We start from the raw sequence: 21,356 nt of genomic DNA, 5'->3' as shown, positions 1-21,356 counted from the left end.
ACGATGCATTGCCTTCCATTCTCTGGAAACAGACAACGAAGCAGTCAGAACTATTTTAAATGTTGCTAACCAAGTATCCAGAAAGTGCTTCCACTCAGGATCAGACTGTTACCAAAGAAATCTTTCTAATTCATAGTTGGAAATGCTTGAACATACCATCTATATTAGGTGGCTTGGAAAATCTGACAATTTACAAAAACTAATTTACAGACAATTATCAAAGTCTTGACAGCAATTGTCTTCTTGGCAGAAGCAGTTCCTCAAAATAAACCATTTCACAATAAAAACATATCTTTGTTGCTTTCTTCTATGAAACATAAGCCCACTCCCACATCTCTTAATACTAACCCTCTCGCCACTCTTGACATGGTGGAGCCTGACACCATAACTGTGCTTTGTGGCTGATCCAGAGCCACCACGTGTATCTAATGAAACATTGACAATTTTACCTGCACCAGATGACAATTCCCCTTCTCCATATTGATCATCCAGTAGAGCAATAAAGCACAACCACCCTGTCAGTCATAAATCGTTCTGAGGGGTCCCATTACGGGTGGAGCACAACAGTTAAAAGTAGTCTAACTTGGGTTACAAATGCTTACCCCTGATAATGGGGAAGGATAATCGGTCAATGTAACCTACTACATATACCATAAAAGCATAACTAGACCAATGACCTTTAATCAACCACCTCCTTTTTGGTGTCGTCACAAAAGAGAATCAGATGAAGTTCAGGGATGAGAGTGTGGAAAACATTTAGGTTTACTGAAATAAGGGTACATCCCATTTGTGGTGTTGATTCAACCATACGGTGATTGTGGGTGCAATTGGATGCATAACCTGTAATCACTGTACATCTGAGGATAATTTTTATCAGGGTATACAGTCAAAATATCGAGTTTTTAATATCGAGTTACAAAAATATAGAGTTTAAAATATAGAATGGACACAATATCGAATGGACATAATATAGACTACAAAAATATCGAATAGAATAGCATAAATATCGAATCAAAAAATATAGAATGGACAAAATATCGAATGCCAGAGTATAGACAACAAAAATATAGAATGACAGAATATAGAAAACAAAAATATAGAATGACAGAATATAGACAACAAAAATATCGAATTTGAGGTAAGTTAATAATATTTTTTTAAGGTATTTTTTATGTTAGTATATGTGTGAAAAGTGTATATTTATTTTATAATTTATTTTAATTAATTCATTTTATGGTATTTTATTTTTTGCGTAATATAATTCTGTAGTGGGTTGTGGGTTTATAGGGGAATAGGGTGGGAAGTAATTTAATTATAATAAATTAAATATGTTAATTTATTTATTGATATTTTTTAGAATTAATTGTTAATTGATAATTAATAGGTAATTAATTAAAAAAGTAATTGTTAATTATTTTAATTAATTGATTAATTGATAATTATGTTAATTTTATTAATGCATTTTCTGTAGCGGGTTGTGAGTATATAGGGGAATAGGGTGGGAAGTAATTTAATTGTGAATAAATACACATTGTTATTTATTTATTCGTTTTGTTTTGTTGTAATTTTTAATACATATTTAATTGTTAATAATTAATTGTTAATTGGTAAATAATTTGTATTAATAGGTAATTGTAATAAATATTTTTAAAGTAATTTTTTGGATTAGTTATTATATTATATAAAATTGGTAATTACTTTTAATTAATTTGTATTTGCTATTAATATTTATTTTATTTTGATTCATATATGAAGTATTTACTTTCTCTACTGTTGCACTCTCTGGAGTGGGAATAGTAATTTTTACCCCTACACCATCCAACACTTTCCCTACTGTTGCACTCTCTGGAGTGGGAATAGTAATTTTAACCCTCCCGCTATCCAATGCTTTCCATACTGTTGCACTCTTTGGAGTGGGAATAGTAATTTTTACCCCTACGCTATCCAAAGCTTTTCCTACTGTTTTACTCACTGGAGTGGGAATAGTAATTTTTACCCCTACTCTATCCAACGCTTTCCCTACTGTTGCATTCTCTGGAGTGGGAATAGTAATTTTAACTCTCCCGCTAACCAACGTTTTCCCTACTGTTGCACTCACTGGAGTGGGAATAGTAATTTTTACCCCTACGCTATCCAACCCTTTCCCTACTGTTGCACACTCTGGAGTGGGAATAGTAATTTTTACCTCTACGCTATCCAATGCTTTCCCTACTGTTGCACTCTTTGGAGTGGGAATAGTAATTTTTACACCTACGCTATCTAACGCTTTCCCTACTGTTGCACTCTCTGGAGTGGGAATAGTAATTTTTACCCCTACGCTATCCAACGCTTTCTATACTGTTGCACTCGCTGGAGTGGGAATAGTAATTTTTACCCCTACGCTATCCAATGCTTTCCCTACTGTTGCACTCTCTGGAGTGGGAAAAGTAATTTTAACCCTCCCGCTATCCAACGCTTTCCCTACTGTTGCACTTTCTGGAGTGGGAATAATAATTTTTACCCCTACGCTATCCAACGCTTTCCCTACTGTTGCACTCCCTGGAGTTGGAATAGTAATTTTTACCCTTACGCTATCCAACGCTTTCTCTACTGTTGCACTTAATGGAGTGATTACATAATATTTTACACTTTGCGCTATCCTACGGTATAAATATTGTACATATTTTATTGATATTACGTTTATATGTATATGTATTAACAAATTAATTTGTAAAAAAATGTTTTTAAATTACATTAATTATTTTTTAATTTTCAAGTTATTTAAGTAGTTTAATAATTATATTTATTATTTCATTAATTTTTAATTAATTTAAAGCATTTTAAAAAATTCGATATTTTGACTAAGTATATTTTTAACTTCGATATTTTTGATTCGATATTTTTGCACTTACCTGTTTGGAGATAGGAGGTCGATATTTTGGTATTCTATATTTTTCCCTAGATATTTTTGTAACTCGATATTCTTCACTTCGATATTGTTTCAGTGATCCTTTTATCAGATAAATGTGATCCCATTAACCTAATACGTTTCTTCTTATGGATGTGTAAATCATACTACATACATACATTAAATGAACTTGTTGTGTTCGATTTTAGATTCCAGTTGAATTTCCGATTCATGCCCTTATATAGGTACAATTCGCGTTGCCCTTATATAGGCATAGAAATCCAGTCCTTATTTAGGCATAGCCCATGCAGCCCAAATACAGGCATGGCTACTTCCATCTGTTCATCTACGTCACAGCGATTTCTTGGAAAACCAGACTCTTAAGGGACTTTCCGTTGCTTGAATATTGATTTCTCCAAGAACTCAGTTATTTTACAATGAACATCTATTCCTTAGGGGTTCATTCATGACGTTCAGATGCCCGACTTTACGCCAAAGCTGGCATTCCTAAAACAACTTCAAGGTATAAATATACCTCCACTTGCTATGGTAAAGCACGGTGTGGTTAGGTGCAATTTGACTACCTACTTGCCCGACGCAGCTCGCTACAGCAAGTGCCGAAGGAAGCCAACTCTCCAGATGATGAACTGATCAGAAGCTGTCCTCCTCTGTCAAGATTCCAGCTCCAGTGTTTCTGACTCCCCTTGCGGGGTGTTAGGAAATCGAGTCCGTGAAAGAGATACCAACCTCCCTCATTCTGAGGTATGGAGCTGTTAGAACCTAGAGAAACCTTTGGCAATTCTTGGCAAAACTAAACCTATGCTAGAGACCTCACTTACTTCTTCCCTCGTACTATACCTAGGTTAGGTACATTAGGGTAGGCGTATTTTAGAAGCACCAGTTGAGTATTTTAACTTGTGTTATTTATGTATGTATTTTTATATGTCATAGCACCAGACAATGTTATTACAGTATTATTTTATATTACTGTTTATTCTGTACGCATTATACTTTGCATTCTGTCTAACGATTGTAGCAGTTCACCCCTCTTGCATGAGAAAGAAGACTGTTCAATAAACCCCTTTTTTATTGAAACGCCCGTCTCTCTCTTTTCCCTGCAACTCTGTAGAAACGAAGCATGCACGATTTAGTGAGTAAAATAGTTATCCATTGTTTCCACGACTCTTAACATAAGTTTTTATTCTTGGGGAAACAAAGTTGTCATGTTTATGCGGTTGTTATGTTATGTTATGTTACGTAACGCTTATATAGCGCATGGCTACCCCAACAACGAGGCATCCCAGCGCTTGCAGACAGGTCCAATCACATAACAGCCGGAGGAATGCGGCAGGATATCTATTCACCGCGGAACCCTAAATAGAAGAAAACAGCCAAGTTTTTACTTGTTTTCGAAAATGTAGGTGGTTTGTGATGGAACATACACCTAAAGGAATAGAGTTCCAGAGTTTTGGGGCCCGAAACCTAAAAGAACGGCCACCGACTCTGCACCTCCGAATCTTGATGGTACAAGCAAGGAAGAGGTCCACAGACCGGAGTGCACGCTGTGGAACATAGAAGGAACAGATTCCTTGCAAGATTTTAGGACCTAGACAATGTAACATTCTATGCATAACACACAAGGTTTTAAATTGAATGCGTTGTTTAACGGGCAGCCAATGGAGCCTTCGCAAAACCTGAGAGGTATGGCAACGTTTTGGTAAGCCGAACAGGGTACGAGCTGCCGCGTTCTGAGCTTTCTGTAGTCTATTGATGACTGTCAGATTGGACCCAAGCATTAATACATTGCAATAGTCTAGATGGGATAAGACCATAGCCTGGACAATTGTCTGACGGATGGAAGGTTCAAAGAAGCCAAGAATAGGTTTCAGAGAGCGCAGGCGGCCATAGCAAGTACCAGCTATCCTCTTCGCATGGGAATCCAGGGTGAGAGCATCATCTAAGATCACACCCGGATTCTTAACTTCCTTCTTAGGCATAGGCGGTGAGCCCAATGTAGGGGGCCACCACCGCTCGTCCCACTTTTGGGTGTCCGGGCCAACCAGGAGGACTTCAGTCTTAGATGAATTTAACTGAAGACAGTTCTCCGTAAGCCAGCTGGAAATGGCCATGATATCCTCTTGGAATTTGGCTTGATCACCCACGATGTTATTAGAAAGGTTGTCAGAAACGAATCCCTTCTTGTGTATTCGAGAAAGTTTCTAGTGACCTCTGAGCTAGCTGGCACTCACAATTAAGTTTAGTATACTCGATAGAGACACACTGACCTCAGTCCTATGTCAGATCTATAGTGTATGTTATTACAATGCGCTGAGTCTATTGGGAATATAGGACCTACACTACAAACTGGTGTACTGGGTATTATAGTATTTATAAAATTAACATTTGCAGGAGAAGCCAAGATGATCTCCTATGTGGATGCATCCTCCCGTTGCTATGATCACACAGTTATTAAAGACCCCCATCACATTATCTCGCCCTACCGGCAACATGGTAGAGCAGGGAGGTGTCTGTAGTGGAACTGATGCTGACCTGCCATTCCTGGCAGTGATGCACACTAACCAATTCCCAGCAAAGCTGGGGAACTGGACAACTGCAGCAATGAAAAGATCTGGACTGCTCTTGGCCACAGTGGTGAAGGAGTGGATTGTAAGGGCCTCCTGAGATTTGTGGACAGTGGGCCCCACAGTGATGAGCTGTCCAGTGAGTGCATCTTGAAGGAGCCCAGCTGAGGGTGAACCTGGAAACCTGCAGTGACACACAGAGTGGGCTGCTGCTGTCCTGGTTTTGCCGGATGGGGAGCCCCTTCCGCTACCTGCACAGTGATGTACTACTGAATAAAAGACATATTGATGTAATCTACAATTCCTAAATCAGGGGTAGAGATAAGCAATGGCACCATAAGCATACCCAGAGGCCTGAGGGGTTCTGGAGACTACTCCAAATGCCACTGAAGTCCAAGAGTGGTTTAGGGGCGAACTCAAAACCTCAAAACACAATTGAGGAGGAACTTGCAAAGATGGCACAAAGTGCGGCACCAAATAAAACTTCCCAACCCAGAGACATTGAGCCGCCCTCCACACTGGAATTGAAACAGCAAATCTTAGTGGGCAATAGGGAAATTATGGAGTAAATTAAAAGTGCATCAATTACTGTAAATATACAAAACAGTGATGGTGATGCTGAAATTAATCTCAACCACTGGTAATAACTTGCGCCGCATTACAATTCATTAGTATGTTGCACACCATGCCAGCTCAGTTTAGACCCAGCTATATATGCAAATCAGTCTTGACCATGCTCCAATAGGAATAGATCAGCCCTAACTGTCAATCCAGGACCTCCACGTTTCAGAAAACAAGCAACCTAGGGCCAATTTATCTCTAATTATGAGCTCATCAGCCGTGGACAGGTTGGTCTCAGTAACACAGTGTGTACAGGCCCACATATGATAATACCCAGCTCCCTTAGGGCAATGCATCAAAGTATACAAAAAGTGATAGTTGGAATGCTTAAATTAATCTCAGCCACTAATAATGAATCGGGCCACATCCAAATTCACTGTTATTTTGCACACCATACAAACGTATTGACCATTAGGAATTGGTCTATTGTGTGGCGCAAAATAGATGGCATGATTCAGGAGATTGGGCGTCACTTCGCTTCAGACGGAAAGCAAATTAATCAGTCCTATACCCTATAAATGCAGAATATAAACATGAGGAGGAACCTCTCAATATACAACTTCTGCTGACCCCACTCTAATACCTGGGTATTTATCTGAGCACTAAACCAGCGTAAGTCTTTGAATGAAATATGGGGACATTATTGACTGACCTGGAACATAGTATACTCAAATGGTTGAGATTCCGGATGTCCCTAATGGGCGCATAGCTCTGAGTAAGATGATTGTACTCCCTAGTACCCTATACTTTCTCTAACATATGCTATGCATATACTGGACAATTGCTTTTGTAGATTAGACAACCTGATGTGACTATTATAATGGGGCACAGGAAAATCTAAGATAAGTCTTCATGTATTAAAAGTCCTGTGGGAAGGGGGCATACAGGCCACACATTTTTACATTTACCAAAAATCAATCCAGCTACAATATTTAGTCCCCTGGTTTGAGGAAGATGGAATGGACCCAGTTGATCAAACCATTAAGCAACTGACATGGCTGGTGGGACTGTTAGCACTCCCCTCAATCTCACATAAGAAACGAGTTTGATTACCAATTTCAATCTGAACAGCCATAGAGATATGGGACAAAGCCTCCAGGGAGGAAGGGGACGAGTATATATATGCGCAACAATTCAACCCTGTTGCACAGGATTATGTACCCTTCTCCCAGCCTTCCCGCGAAACATAAACAAGGAAGCTATGCATAACTGCATGGGAGATTGACATGTGGATGGCAGGTTGTTCAGTTATGCACCCTTCTGAGATTGATGGGGCATCAATAGTAAACATTTTCTAATGTTTGCTGGGTTGACAGTGGCAACCTGGAAAGCCTGGCACACAGGCCTAACACAATCTCCTAAATCAGACGCTACTTGACATGCATGGTGGCAGCAAACTAATCACACTACAATATGGGCTACTGATCCCAGGAACTGACAGAAGAATGCTTCTACTAAAATACCTAAAGGAAAGAGATATAGGAGAGGATTAGGGGACGAAAGAAGGGGAGGTATCCCCAGTAATTGCAGGAAAGTCACTTGCAATGCCAGATTGAAACATATCTGCACAATATGTACATGCGGTGGGATGGCCAGGGGGTACGGAACTTTGGGGGAGATGTGATAACCGCACTGAGTGCTTTAACAATGGATCCCGCTGCAGCCAACTATACAGTTATGCTTGCTGGGCTGCATACTCTGCAGTAAACACACAAGAGTGATGAGCAAAGTAGTGGACTGGGATTAATAGATGCATGTGTTGCACTAAAGATGGATTATCAGCCATCTACTAACTAAAGGGCGGTGCACTAAGGAGTTTACCCGATGGGGCCAGGCAGAATGTGGAGTGAGGCAGAAGTTAAGATACACCGGGAGCGGAGTGGGGAGCTATGGAATGGAATATGCTAGAAATGGAAATGCAACAAGAAGATGTAGATACAGCCCAAGAGGAAGCTCTGTAAAATGATACAGAGCTGACCAAGTGGGTGATGCAGGGGAATATATGTTTGATGGTACTTGTGATACTGCAATGTTGTGCCACGTAAAACCAGTGATCCCATGTCATGTATGTGTCCAGTGATAAAAGTTGTTTCATGGGAAAAGAGAGGGTTGGCCATTAAGGAAATGTTGCTGTTATTGGAAATAAATGAAAAAATTAAAGAATAAAAGAATTTGCTTTGACATAGCTGCCAAGTTTTCCATGATGAGCTTCTCTTGTTCAGGTTTTTTCTTTACATTGTGGAACTTGTACTCCTGTTTTGTAATGGAATAGATTACAAGTCCCACAATTACAAAAAACCACCTGCACTAAAGCAGGTAGTCAAACATGGATCTGGGAAACCTAGCAGAGCTGAGTTCAGAGTGAAACTTAGGAAGAAAAATGGAACATTTCACATGTTCAGCAATGTTTCTCTCTGTCTGTCCACCAGTCAATACATTGTATCTATCTGAGATGTTTTGTTTGGTGCCTTAATTTATAGCCACAGCTTTGGAGCACCACTATTTTTTGTAATCATACACAGACAACCAGATTTGATTTTAATGCATTTAATGTGAATACAGAGCAGATTATCACCTCAGGAAGTCAGAGATATACTAAAATAAAGCATACATAGTGAAAGTTATCACAACAGGTAAAGCAAGCCAGGTTTTTTTCGAAAGGGCCTTTTGTGGCCACCAGACCACTCTTTTCAGCTCTCAAAGGAGGTCTTGGCTCTTGTATATCCCCTGCAAGAGAAATACATTGATGTTAGCAGGATCAGGAGTGCTGAGCACCTCTTCTCATTATATCCCTGTCACTCTGCTAGAGAAATTCCTGTAGACTGGTTTGAACTGGTTTCTAGTGAATCTAATTGCAGCATGCTGGTTGTTAGATCTCGCTTGACGGTGCTGCTGTCTGCTGACCTATTGTTCCCAATTCTTGAACATAGACCCAGCGAAGGCTTAGACTGCCCCCAGAGGAGTATTTCTGTCTCATGTTTATACTAGTGGCTGCTTGGTGTATCATTGCACTTTTTTCCATAAAAAAAACATACTGAATTGTCACACATTAAATTCATTTTATAATGTATGAATTATACATGGAAAGCAATATTTGTTTGTGTTGTTTTACACTGTAGAAGTGTATTTTAACCCCTTCGATGCGGATGACAAAGCCAGCTCGTCATAGGCATTACCTGCGCTGTGCGCATGACGAGCTGGCTTTGTCACGTTACCCGCGATTTTTAAATTTCAGCGCGCAGCGGGAAAACCCGCTAGCGCGCATGCGGGTAATGATTCCATCTGGACTCAAAATGCAAGCCAGAACAATTGGCTTTACCAATGCTTGTTTGGCATTATCTTACAAATGACAAAAGTCGAAAAGGGCCTTCTACTGTTTAAACATACTAAAAGAGTCCACAGCCCCCAACATCCAGTTATGAGAAGAGAATTGAACTATTCTCCACAACATTCCATCAGGAGTCTACTCTAAAATCCAGTGCACAGGCAAACGGACCCAGCTTGGAGCAGCCACAAGGTAGCCCCTCTTGGCTGGTGCATCCGGATCTCATAGTAGCAATGGAGGGGATGGGGTAGCTGCAGGCTAGGACTGAGGTGCATGAGAGGTGCTGTGGGGCTGCAGATCTAAGCGTGCACTATTCAACCTACATGGATCCATTGCACTTCCCTTGTATTTCTGTTTTGCAGGGGGTCATGAATGCTTGTGCTCATGACTAGGTTCAATCCATAACAGAAATGTCTGCATTTATTCAGAGGAAAAGCTGCATGGCCCAATGTTATGTTAGTACTGAGTCCTACAAATGGAAAGTCTTTCATCTATGCCACAGATGTGCGTGTCCTTCTTGCCAATTGTGCCTGCCTGGGGGAATGCCCCTGCCAGCTCTTCATACCCATGCCGGGCTTTTTACTGATTCCAGGTCTGCATATGGATGCCAGTTCTACCAGTGACAGTTCTGCCCACCTGTACGATTTCTACCTGATCATAGCAGCTGTGCCCACCCATACTGGATCTGTGTATTCTGGCTTGTAGTTCATATCCATAAGTTTTCTTACCCAGCTGTTACTGGTAGACAGATCGGGCATTGCTTGTGCCAGCTGCGTCTACCAGTGCCAGATATGCCTAATCCTGTCAGATCTGTGTTCAGATGCCAGTTCTTTCTTTTCAATGCCTATTTTAGTTTTTAATGTCAGTTACATGCATCACTCATAGTTTGTTAAGAGGCAGAGCATATGTATGAGCTTTTCACGCTGCTTCTCATCCACTTGTGCTTCATGGGGCAGTCGAGTCTAGTGCCATCTGCCATATGACATGAACTTACCTAAAACTCTCCAGGGACACAGTCCACTGAAAGAAAAAAGACAAGTAGTGTTAGGGGTGTTCTGTCTCGATCACCATCGTCACAGTTCAAACAAACATTGAATACATTAGGGGCCTCATTTATGAGGCTGTGCGTCACTTTTACGCCGCCGGTGCGTCACTTTTTGTGAAGCGCCAGTGGCGTAAAAAATGCGCCTTGTTGCGCCATATTTACAAAGTGGCGCATCTAGGTAGATGTGTCACTTTGTAAACCCCTGCGCCACATTATACCTGCACCTGGTATAATGTATGCAAGGGGGGCGTATTGACGCAAGAAAGTGTCATGGAAGTGACGCAGTGAAATCTATGAGATTTCACTGCACCACTTCTAGGTCTCAAATGCATCAAAATCTTAGGCCTACCTCACAGCAGCGTAAGACTGACGCAGGCCCTTTCACATGGGGCTTGCCCCATGTGAAAGGACACATTGCTGGAGTTGCGTCACTTTTGTGGCACACTCCACCAATGTGTCCCTTTTGCGCCTACATATACGTCAGAAATACTGATGTATCTGTAACTCCCTGCAACATGATGCGTCATACTGTAAATATCCGCTCTGTCCGTCGGTACCCCGGACGTCCTTCTGAGCTGTCTGTGGGGAGAGCCCTGAAGGACGTCCGGGGTACCGACGGACAGAGCGGTGCTCCGTTTTACCAGCACTGTGGCCAGGTGAGGTGGGGCTACATTCTCCTACCATATAGGAGAATTTCAGGTGATATAAAAAAATGTTTTCACTTGTTTCACAATAGTTTAGCAGTAGCACTCATGGTCCTGATGAAGCAGTAGGAGACCTGTGGGCCCCGGTTAACTGCAGAAACATGTCGACCTAACACCTATCTTAGTAGTTATTTATTGATACTACTACTTGCACTGTTTTTAAAAATTTACGAGTAAGGAGGTGCCTATTAAAAACATTTTTACCCCCTCACTACCCAATTTTACTCATTTCACTTCAATCACTTATGATTTTCCCTAGCTTGCACTGCTATTCAGTTACCACTTGATGCCCAGAAATATTATACTGACACTGGGACAGACTGGTGAGATTAGGCTAAGTCTGGCCAAATCTTCTGAGGGTACGACTATCTACCTTCATGGTGAACGTTCCCAGATGATGTAGGGCGGGACAGGTTGGTAATCTGATGGGAATTTTCTTCGCATAGAGATAGTACCCTAGGCTTGATTTCGCTGTTCACTTAACAGTTGATGTCACGTATTGACAGTTACATACAATATAGTTCTCTTCTTGACCCATTGCTACACTGTTGTTGGTAGTTGTATATGTATAGGGGCAGTAGCAATGATTGGTCGATAAACATCCCCTAGGACCCCCCCTCTTTTCTTGTAGTTATGTATTGATTTTTAACCACATTGAATAGTTGAGTTGTGTGTTTTATCTATGTGTTGTACTATGTTTTAGAGACCTATGGTCTAAATAAACTATTTTCTGAATATTAATCTGTAAAGCCTGATTGGTATCACAGAGGCCAACTTTGGCTATGAAAGTCCTTTTTTATTTCAGAGACTTTGAATGAGTAAACTCAGTATCTATCCTCTGCAGAAAACAACTCTGGGCTATGGGTTTCTACAGTTCTCAAACCAATTTGATCGATTGGCCCAGTTAATGTAAGGAAATGGTCTGCAGAGTTATGTTCATGAAATCAATTCCAAACTCTTGGGTCAAACTTTATTCATGGCACTGTCCATGAGCACGGCACAAGTACCACTGAGCTCTGCCTGAAAGACAGGTACCTGTCCTTTATGGCTACCTGGAGAACGGGATCTATGCCTTAAGGTTGCATGGCGGTCACCTAACTGTGGTTTAAGGAAGACTGGCAGTAAGCTGGCTGTACCTTGGGGCTGCATGGAGGACAGCTAGCTGTGCCATAAGGCAGCCTAGAGGTCAGCTTGCTGTGCCTTAGGGCTGAGGGTGCTTGGAGTAAAGCTAGCTGCCCCTTAAGGATGAAGGTGCTTGCAGGACAGCTAACTGTGCCTTAAGCCTGGTAGAACTGACGTTCCCTTTCTTGTTCTATTCTTTCCATTGGCTGTTCCATTCTACATATTGCCTGCAAAGGGCCATAACCCACCCTTTTTCCATTGCAGAATCTGGGGACGATCTTTGATACAAAGTTCTTACTTTTTTATACTCTGCACAGATAACACATGGGGTAAAACTAATTTGTGGTGAATGGAAGCTTTCTAATTGTTTGCTGAGGATGCTTTGTGATCTATGATCTCCCTCCACAGCAGAAATCTGCTCACCTGGCATCTATTGGTTTTAAATACATGTATAAGATAACGTGCATTTGTGGTCACTTTAGCTGCATTATCTCTATCATGGGTGATTTTGTTTTATTTAAAACTGCTGCCCGGTCTTCTTGCTATGTTCGCCTACCCCAAGATCTTTTTGTTGTATAACACAGTAGTTTCAGTGCCTTAAACCTGTATCTTAATACAATGTTTTGTAGCGTTGCTATGTCTAAACATATGAAATAGTAAGTTACTAATAATCAATTTAATAGTACTCAATTCACAGCCTTCAAATGAATGATGGGTGCTGCTGGCCCTCAAAGAGCCATCTTTCCTGATTGTACGGCATTTTGTTACCTAACTAGTAAATGTGGTTGCATCTGCATAGTGAGGCTGCCATTGGCTTCCTATGTATCATGCAATGGCTGTATAAAACAAGTTGTTTTCAGTTGCGGGGTGGACACTGTGGAGTCATGGGTCGATACATTTCAGTTGACATCTATGGTTTTTGTCACTTATTTGTCAATGTCACGTTATTTTACTTCTGTTTACTTTAATGTATCCGTCAGCTAAGATGATTTTTCCATCTTGTTACAGAAACCCCTGATGAAGAGCCGTGAAGGCTCAAAATGCCTTGGGTTTGTTTACTCCATTATTGATGCATCTATAAGAGACGAACCGGTGTACAAAGCCTGATAAAGCATACATTTGGTGAAGAAAAGTTTAATTAAAAATACAGATGTAATTTTACTGTCTCTTAGTCAGAAAAGGAAAAGTTAAAAATGATGAACAGAATTTAGGTTTCAATGGATTACTTGAGGAGTACTTAGATCAATTTGATACACTCGGGAGATGATTCCCATTTCTGGAAGTGCATCAGCGAGGAGAGCGAGACATGTGCCCAGGCTTTGTTCTATATATAGAAATGACCAGCATGCATTATGCTTACTGTCTCTTGGCAGGTGTGTGATGTCATCAGTTGAGAGCCCAATTATCGGTACCAGCATCTTGAAGTGTGCTATGGCTAAAGCAGGGATTTCATCGATTTCTGGCTTTCTACCTGCAAACAGAAATCAGGAAGACAAACAAAACAAACTGTTTAATGGGTTCAGTCACGATTTCTCATGTCACGTGTCATGTTAGTGTATCTTACCTGCACAAAGAAAGTCATGAAGTTTTAGATTTCACATTCTTATTACCAGTTAGAATTAGAATGTTAGTATCTAAAAGTGTAGAAAATGTGCAAATATTTAGGGTTTTTCTATACTCTTATATTTAGGGTTTTGGGCAGTAATGGGACAGCATTCTGGGGAGGAGAGTGAATAATAGATAAAACTAATTGTGTGTAGTTTCCCATGTTATTAAGCGCACAAAATTACTACTGTAAAATGCAGCACTAAGTGCATTTTCAGGTCGAGCAAAGATATTGTAAACCCTATCTGTGCACATTTCGGATATGCATAGTCAAAGTGGATTCCTTCCACATGGAAAATCCACTTGAATATACCTAGGAGTGGAGGTTACAGGATTACGTTTCATTAGATTTCACGAATGCCTGATAATTCTGAAACTATGAAAGAAGCAGCTGTGAGAAGACAATATGCAAGAACCAAAAAAAGTAATTTGGTAAAAAAATTAAGGCATGATAAACATGCCTGTCGAGTGCAGTTACTTTTTTCAGATATTTGGAGAGCTTACACCTTTACAAGGAATTTAAATATGAAACCTAGAATTAATTTAGCTGGGCCTTAATATTGTTAAAGAGAGGACATTGTTTAAACCGCTTCGGTAATAAGAGCTACTGTTAATCAAGGACAATCATTCTCAGCTACTAACAAATATAGTATCGCTCTCTCTCTCTTGCTCTGAGACTGACAGTGTCTGGGCCTGCTTGAGCAGGTGGTTTTACAGGAAGGCAATTGGTTATATTGCAGGCTTCATGCTGTCAGTCTTACTGTGTGTTATTGGATAGAGGGCTTTGCCATTGGTTGGGCTGGCTGCCACATGAAGAGTCTGCCACTCTCCAGTGCTACTGCCTGTGCCATACAGGTGGCTGCACTGCTAAGTACCAGATCGTGGTATCATTTACTAGGTTTTGCCCCATTTACAAGAGATACTTACTAGCAGATGGCAAGCTTCTGAGAGCTCCTGTGGTACCTGGTGGAAATCACTTATTTAAAGCCTTGTGCAGTAAAAAATATTTCTTTGTATGCATTTAGAAGTCACAAGACATCATTAGGATTGTCTCTTTCTTTACTTTGTTTCAAGCGAAATTAAAAAATGCTGCAATTTTATATAAAGTATTTATTTGAAATGTTTGTAATATTAGGGTGATGAATTATAGGGTGGTAGTAAATATGTGATCATAGCAGTGAAAGCATATGGGGTAAGATGAAAGGTAGTTCTGAGTAGGAGTGGTGTGTATTTTATGCCTCTGAAATTAATATCTAAAATGCTTTCACCAAAGTGATGACAAAGGCTGAATTCTGGATCACTCCACAAAGAAGTAGGGATAGAACAGAATTAGCAATGTGATTATGGAAAATGGTGACGACCAGATTAGCGAGAGGTCCTTAAAAACATAGTGGTCAGAATAAAGAATCTGTATGAAGGAATGTGGAGAGAAAGCGCATTCCTAAACTAAGAATTTAGGAATAGTGTAAAAGAACAGAAAAAGGATGAGGTCATGGAATGACTAAGCTGAGATATGATTCCTAGATGGTGTGCAAATTTGAACAAGAAATGAGAAGTACCAACGAGTAAGTTGCAAAGTGTTTTCCTTGTGACCATCTCATATTAATCACAGAAACTGCAAAAATACTCAAAGGCCATGAAATTCAGCATGATTTAACTTATGCTTGAAAATGACTACTATGTTTATGATGCTGTTAAGATTTCCAGGATCACATTTTCCCCATTGGTTATGCAAATGTAATTTGACAGATCGGCCCCTGGCTAACTGTGAGGAGAATCTATTGGTGCTCTTATTATGCTTGAAAGTATCAGCATAAAGTTCTATGCTTTGGTACTGATGAAGTAAAGTGGGAAACTCCATGAACTGTGTGAAGGATAATAATCAGGAACTGCACCCTACTTTACTGAGGCAAAGTATGGATGCATGTACTCCAGCAGAGAAAAAAATAGAATTTGAGTTCTGTTTAAATAAGATATGGGCAAAATGTATTGATATGAAAACATTTGAAGCAAGATGTGCATAAGGACAACCTTCAGTGATCAAAAGTGATCTTCGATGCTAGTGGGTTAGGAAAAAGAAAGCCAACACGGATGAAAAAAGGAAGTGGGTTGGGTTGAAGCAACAGGTCTTTTGAGCAAAATAAGAGGAAAGTAAAGTGGGGAAAGAGCATTCCAGGTAAGGGACATGGTAATAGGAAAGAGTACAGATTGGGTTGAGTCTAGAGGATAAAAGGAAGATTCAGTGAAAAGAGAGGAGAATAGGAGCCAATGTAATGATCAGGCTTATTGTGAGCTTCTTATTTGGAGATGCAGCAAAACCATGTTAAGAAGAGACAAAGAATGACAGTTAGGAGATGACGCGTCTAGAGAAAATGTCATCAGTACAGTGGTAAGATGGCACACTTGTAATATTGCAGGAAAGATACCAGACAAGAGTAATAGGTGCTGTGAAACAGGCAATTAGCAAGAGAGAGACTGAGAGATTAGGAGGGGAGTGAAGAAGACAGTTGAAGCTGCTGCAGGGTTTTCATGACATATGAAGAGGAGATTGATCTTAAGAGTGATATATTTGGCAAATAAAGAAAAGTGGACCTGCCTCTTGACTACATAGACATACCATGACACATGCAGTGTTTTCTCTTTCCCCAGGAAACATGTTTTCCTAATTTCTAGGTATTTCTAGAATTACAAGACATCCTTGGCCTAACATATTCTTCTGACAGGCCTAGATTTGCGAGTTGAAATAGGACTGTTGATTGTAATGGACCCTCAGTGTGGGAGGGGACAGAGAGGCTATCAGTTGGTGTAGATGTATGCTGGACAGACAACTGAGGGGCAGATTTACTGACACTTTACACAAAGTTCACTTAACAAATGTTACTCAAACCAATGCAAAGTGTTGTACTGGAATTTACTTTCCAATACAATTCCTGATTCGTGTTGGAAAGTATCCCTTAAGAAATGCAAAACAGTTCTTTGTGCTACTTTGCATCAATGGGTAATTCTGTGGAAGGTATATTGGCTTGCCCATGCAACCCCCCATGGATTTTGAGTTAAAGCCCTATCTACAAAACAGGACTTTGTGGCAAAAACGACTGCCTCTTGGAGGCAGGCGTATTATTAGAGAAAAATCAACTTTTCTCAATCGTTATCCCATTATGCACCTGTGATGCACAGTAGAGCACAAATGCAAGATTTTAAAAGTATTCATCTATGACTAACTAAGCATGGTATTTATTACTGGAAGGAGATCAGTCTAGTACAAAATCTAGGCTTGACATCAAGCACACGCCCTTGCACTATGGTGCATGGATGTGTGCATTGGTACAAGGCAGCCAACAGTGTGCCACCACTAGGAGACTAGCCACGGTGTTGTTCTGTTCTTTCTTTTTAATGCAACACAGTGCCACAATTTAGCAAATCTCCCCCTGAATTTCACAACAAACTGTAGGAAGGCAAAAGCATATCCTGCACCATGAACATGCCTGAGGGTGCATGGACTTAGACATTTGTTTGAATATCATTGCTGGTCATCATCATGTGTGCATTTAGAGCTGTCTGATTGCTCTGTGAATGTTCAAGGATGCTCTCCTGAGATGTTTCAAATATATATATATACCTAACAGTTTCACCATCTTGCAGGCATCGCCGCTTTCTGAGACATTTTGGGTGTACTCCAGGACACTAAGTTCAGGGTCCCCATCGACAAATCGGATGTCACTGTTATCGAGAGCTGAAAAAAAACAACAGCAGCTGCTTACTCACACTGTAGGAAATGTGGAGGAAAGGAGTACATATTACATGAAATGTATTAAGCAAAATGTAAATGTGCTGTAAAAAACATGAAAATAGGTTAGCAAAAAAGAATCACTATATCTAAATTAAAATTGCTAATTTGCTAAACTTCGTCTTCCACTAAATAAAGATAATTAAGACACTTGACAGCGCATTCGAGTAGTCTAAAAATTTTGTTCCTCATGGAAACTGCTGCGGTCTAACAATATCATCAAATAAGTCTTTACTCATTACTTATTTTACTGTTTTATTAATCTGCATACATCTTAATTAAAAAGTGGAAAATATATTACCTATGGCACCAGAATAGGATCTTCCAATTTCTTATAATTGTATCAAAGTTTGTGATGGAAGGACACTGCTAGGGTTCATTATAGAAAGGTATTAGCCTTTTGGCTCTGACTAGCAATGACTGAGCATGAACAAGGCAGTGCTGGCTGAATGCTTGGTTGGCAATTGCTTTTGATGTTGGCATGGAGTATGTTTAAATGTGGTAGTAATGGGCAGCAAAGTGTACATCAAACTTCATTTTTGAACTGTTCTTAGTGCAGTCTACACATGTTTCCAATGTAATGGAGGGAACAAATTGAAAAACACGTTTAAGATCAATTTATAAAGTACAAAATTGGGAGGAAAAACATTAAACCATGTCATTTTTACAATATATTAGGTAAAATAATGTGCTTCGACTCATTAGTTCTTGTATATCACTTTTTAAGATGGAATCTGCAGCTCTTTTCCCACCATAGTGATTTTTGCTCACTGCATACACAGGCAAAGTTGCTGGGGTACTGGGGGAGGCGGGATGCACCGACCCCTAAATGATGTCCACAATAGAACTGTGGAAAGATAGTGGTATTGTTATTATCCACTTTATGAATCCAGCAGAGCTTGTCATAGGTTTCTTCACTTTACTTCATGTTTCAGATCAGGGCTGACACAACCATTGAGTAGCTGAATGTGCCGGCTCCTCCATTAGGGCAGAGGAGCATCACCCATCTGCTGGCAGCAGAGAAAACATGACAAATAAAATGATAATATAACAATTTTATTATCATTTTATTTTTTGTCCTGCCAGCAGAGCTGAGCCTATCAGCGGGCGGTGACATTACTGGTGATGGACAGCACCGGGCAGGAGCAGTGGTGGGCACTGCACGTGTCCATGCCGGTTTGGCTGACTGTCTTGCAACGTGTTGCACATCCAGGAGGGGAACAGGCACAGGGTCCATGTCATGAGGGAGTGCCAAGGAAGCCCTCTGCTACCAATCCAGGCACTTCTCTCATGCTGGTTAATAGTATTGTCAGCACTAGAGCAGCGTCTGGACTGGTTAGGGGAGTTCATTAGACTCTGGGAACTTGTGCTGGAGCCATGGACAGCAGGAACCGGAGCAGTGGACCAAGGCAGCTGGTAAGTACCCTTTTAATTGTGTTTGTTTTCAGTAAATGTTTCTTTTGACTCACTGACAGGCACTGTGGGAAACTCGCAACCCCAGAACTCTCAATCGTGGCCCGTTATAAACACTGTTTTCGAATGAACTAGGATTGAAAGGATTGGTGTTGAGCCCAAGAGTATTGAGGGTTTTTGGCAGTGCCTTCTACTGGGTCAAAATATTCTGCCTGTGCTGCTCCTCCACTTTAATTTGACAGCAGCTGGCTCTGGCATCTAAGGCTGTTTTACCTTCACCTGCTCTTTTCAGGGCTCTCCGTGGTCATTGCTCAAGATATGTACCACATAAGCACCCAGCCTGCTTTTATGATATATGCTTGATGAGGCAGGCAAAGTTAGCTGCCACTAGATGACACTATTTCAGTGATATGCTACCAGTAAACGAGGGCCCTGAATGTTTATGACTCAGGCTGCACAAAAGCTTTTGACAAGCCTGTGTGAGGTTATGGGCAAAGGAACCACAGAAGCTGGGCATGTTGCTCAATCTCTAGTTTAAAATGCTTTAACGAAGGGCCTCAATTAGACCTCGGCGGGCAGGTTACCCAATCACAACGGTGACGAATATCCCGTCTGCAAAAATATAAATCCCATTATATTTCCTAGGAGATTTATATTTCATCAGATGGGTTATCTGGCACAAAGAACCCTTCTGCGGAGATCTAAATCAGGCCCTTCACGCACTAGCTCACTCATGCAGGGAATAGGGAAGCACAGGATCCCACAGTTATGTTTGAGTTTCCCTTGATATTTGTCCCGTTGCTGTTTGACCTTCACATGATAACAGGTCATTCAGGTGGGTGAAAAAGTGTAAGTGTATGGAGTAGGCCTGGGAGAAATTTAAATCAAGTTGAGAAAAATCCTAATTTTAAGACTTTTGGTATTCACAGAAGGCATTTAGGAGTCCGAAAGTAAGGAGTCCCAACTTTACTACCACTGAATTGAGAAAAATCCTAATTTTAAGATTTTCGGTATTCACAGAAGGCATTTAGGAGTTCAAAAGTTAGGAGTCCTAACTTTACTTCTGCTAAACTGAGAAAAATCCTATTTTTAAGACTTTTGGTATTCACAGAAGGCATTTAGGAGTCGGAAAGTTAGGAGTCCTAACTTTACTACTACTAAATTGTGTAAAATCCTAATTTTAAGATTTTCGGTATTCACAGAAGGCATTTAGGAGTTCTAAAGTTAGGAGTCCTAACTTTACTTCTGCTAAACTGAGAAAAATCCTATTTTTAAGACTTCTGGTATTCACAGAAGGCATTTAGGAGTCCGAAAGTTAGGAGTCCTAACTTTACTACTACTAAATTGTGTAAAATCCTAATTTAAAGATTTTCAGTATTCACAGAAGGCATTTAGGAGTTCTAAAGTTAGGAGTCCTAACTTTACTACTACTAAACTGAGAAAAATCCTAATTTTAAGACTTTCGGTATTTACAGAAGGCATTTAGGAGTTCTAAAGTTAGGAGTCCTAACCTTACAACTACTATACTGAGAAAAATCCTAATTTTAAGACTTTCGGTATTCACAGAAGGCATTTTGGAGTCCTAAAGTTAGGACTCCTAACTTCTGTGAATACCGAAATGAGTAAGTGCCTTCTGTGAATACCAAAATGAATAAGTGCCTTCTGTGAATACCAAAATGGTAGTAAGTTTAGGATTTTGTCTTAAGTTAGTTCTGTGAATCAGGCCCTCACTATGGTTGATCCTCACCACTTTGAGTGAATTGACCGTTTTTGACGAAATGGTATACCATATCCATCTTCATGCATCCTGAAGGTCTGGAAAAGAACACAAATAAGCTTGCATATTATTTAGTATTCCATTGCGCAGTAGACAAAGAACAAATATGTACCTTGGTATTTGTTTTAGCAGATAAGTGTTCATCAGCTCACTAGACTTAACGAATATGATACTGTAGCTACCAGTCAATGTTTTCAATAGTCATGGTGGACATGCATCAACCTACCAATTAGGCCTGGTGGTTAAATGCTTACCAGATATACCAGTTCACGGGTCATGAAGTACTTATTCAGTCCTCCTGAAAGGTATTAGTGTACTCGTTAGGGGTGGACAGAGCTTGTGGAGTTTTACTATGTGGAATTTTGCAGTATTACATTAAAACTGTTGAATTCTGCGGAGTTCTGCTATGCCCTACTCAACCTCAGAATAAAGACTGGAGGCCATCCGTTGCCCCTCAAACATGAGCCAGCGGCCTGTCATACCCTCAT

At 40.4% G+C, this 21,356-nt stretch overlaps 1 long non-coding RNA gene across 1 annotated transcript; it reads right to left on the bottom strand.

The window, feature by feature from the left end:
- Positions 1-8,642: 8,642 nt before the first annotated feature.
- LOC147710500 (uncharacterized) lies at positions 8,643-17,625 on the bottom strand. Its single transcript, XR_015295633.1, has 4 exons — positions 17,511-17,625; positions 13,647-13,757; positions 10,410-10,435; positions 8,643-8,817 (listed from the first exon to the last, which is right to left on the bottom strand). It is a non-coding gene; the product is annotated as an uncharacterized LOC147710500 (long non-coding RNA).
- Positions 17,626-21,356: the final 3,731 nt, after the last annotated feature.

The sequence above is a fragment of the Lissotriton vulgaris genome, chromosome 5 (genome assembly GCF_964263255.1).
Source record: "Lissotriton vulgaris chromosome 5, aLisVul1.2, whole genome shotgun sequence".
NCBI classification, from domain to species: Eukaryota; Metazoa; Chordata; class Amphibia; order Caudata; family Salamandridae; genus Lissotriton; species Lissotriton vulgaris.
This window is presented reverse-complemented; position numbering and strand designations above follow the sequence as displayed.